This window comes from Silene latifolia, chromosome 3, assembly GCF_048544455.1.
Source record: "Silene latifolia isolate original U9 population chromosome 3, ASM4854445v1, whole genome shotgun sequence".
Taxonomy (NCBI): domain Eukaryota; kingdom Viridiplantae; phylum Streptophyta; class Magnoliopsida; order Caryophyllales; family Caryophyllaceae; genus Silene; species Silene latifolia.
In genome coordinates this window covers 70,154,308-70,156,602 of record NC_133528.1, presented here as the reverse complement: position 1 = coordinate 70,156,602, position 2,295 = coordinate 70,154,308, and the positions used below count along the sequence as shown (strand labels likewise).

The window sequence follows — 2,295 nt, the reverse complement described above, 5'->3', positions numbered from 1 at the left end:
TTAAACTTGGTCAGACCGAGTCTCCTAGCGAGGGACAAGGGTAAGATGCTCATGCTAGCACCTAGATCGCATAGCGCATTATCAATCAAATGGGTTCCTATATGACACGGAATTGAGAAGCTACCCGGGTTTGGCTGTTTAGGTGGTAACTTATTTTGAACTAAGGCAGTCCCTTCTTTAGTTAAAGCTACCGTCTCATGATCATTTATATGCCTCTTACGCGACAAGATTTATTTCATGAATTTTAATTAAGAGGGTACCTGAGTAAGCAGCTCGGCGAATGGAACAGTAACATGTAAACTTTTCAGGAGCTCGGCAAATTTCCCAAACTGTTGATTAGTTTTATTGTTCTGCAATCGCCTTGGAAAGGGCACAGTGATCGGAATTTCAAGCCCTTAATTCCTTTCTTCCAATGTCTCAGCGGGTTCAAACTATTTTTCACTCGATCGAGTCTTTTTACCTCTCGATCGAGGCCTTTCAGGTGACTTTTCACTCGATCGAGCATTAGCAGCTTCTTGATCGAGTTCCTCAATATCAACAGTGTTCGATCGACGCACAATTCCACTCGATCGAACGGTCTCTTCATAATTTTCACTCGATTGAGTGGTTTCAACCTCTCAATCACTTTCTTGAATATCCAGTTTACTCGATCGAACCTCAGAACCATTCGATCGAGTGTTTCCTTCAACATTTCTACTCGATCGACCACCAGAAATCAGTCGATCGAGTATTTTCTTCGTGCTAGGCATATTTTCAGCATTAGACGCCTGTTCATCATCAATAATAGCACTCCTCGGGTCTGATATATCTTCAAAAGTTGACAATTTTGGTCCTTCATAAGAACGACCACTTCGCAGGTTAATCAAATTTATCGTCTCGTGTGGATTTTTCTCAGATTGAGACGGCAAATGACCTGGTTTCCTCGTGGATTGGCTCGCGGCCAACTGAGCAACTTGAGTTTCAAGTGACTTGATTAAAGCTTCTTTTTTGTGGTCACTCATTTACAGCTGCTTAGTCAATGATTGAATCATCGACTTTAACTCAGTTAACTCACTCACCCCACTAGAAGATGAAGCTCCTTGATACAGTGGAGGAAAAGAAGGAGGCTTTTGGAAGCCTTGCTGAGCCTTATGAGGAGGGACATAGGCTTGCTGCTGCTGCTGTGGAGGAGTAGGATTAAGAACATTCTGACTTGTCCACCTCAAATTGGGATGGACTGCCTCTTGATTATTGTAGTAGGAACCTCTTCCTTGCTTATATTGCTGAAAGGCAAGGACTTGTTCCTTCTCTGCCAGACAGTCTACATCAGTGTGACCGTCATTGCTCCCACATCTCTCATAAGTGACAGTTTCCTTTCTAGTCAACAGATGAACCGCCTGTTGATCACCAGCTTGCTGCAACCCCAACCTGTCAAAACGAGCATTCATGGCTTCCAGTTGAGCCACAACAGCATTGTCGACCGAATGCACCGTCCCTCGAGTTTCCATACTCAGCACAATGGGTCACTATCTCCTCAATTATTCCCCACCCCTTATCGTCATCAATGTTATTTTGGAATCTCCCATTAGATGAGGCATCAAGTATATCACGGTGGTCATCGTACAACCCATTGTAGAATTGGTTGCACAAAAACCACTGATCAAATCCATGGTGAGGAAGAGACCTCACTAGCTTTTTGAACCGACACCAAGCCTCATAGAAATTCTCATCAGGTGCCTGTTTAAAACTCGTAATCTTTCCTCTCAGCTGATTAGTACGTTGTGGAGGAAAGTACCTTTTGTAAAAGGCAAGAGCAAGGGTCTCTCAGTTGGTGATACCGGCTGCAGTGCGATCAAGATCAGTGAGCCACTCCCTGGCTCCGTCAGTCAATGAAAAAGGAAACAGTACTTCCTTTATCTTGTCTTGGGTCACTCCCTTAGTGGCGGGAATGGTAGAGCAGTAGTCAGTAAAGACCTCCATATGCTTTCGCGGATCTTCACCCGCCACACCTCGATAAAGGTTTCTTTCGACCAAATTTATATAGGACGGACGGATATCGAAAGTGTTACTATCCTCTGTCGCAAGCTTGAAACCCTTAGGAATCGAGGCAGCTGTGGTCTCTGAGTGACTCGCAATGTTAGGCATCTTTACTGGCTTGATAGCAGAAATGAGATTGTCTTCTTCACAAGACGAGTCTTCTGCGAAAAGAAAGTGTTGTAGTTCGGGTTCGAAAGTACTCAAGTCTTCCTTTCGAATCTTTCTTTGCAGACGGAGTCTATGCCGAAAAGAACTCTTTGGCTCAGGATCAGCTGGGAC

At 44.3% G+C, this 2,295-nt stretch overlaps 1 non-coding gene across 1 annotated transcript; it reads left to right on the top strand.

The window, feature by feature from the left end:
- Positions 1-1,642: 1,642 nt before the first annotated feature.
- Positions 1,643-1,748, top strand: LOC141650257 (small nucleolar RNA R71). Its single transcript, XR_012546300.1, has one exon. It is a non-coding gene; the product is annotated as a small nucleolar RNA R71 (small nucleolar RNA).
- The last annotated feature ends 547 nt before the right edge of the window (positions 1,749-2,295 follow it).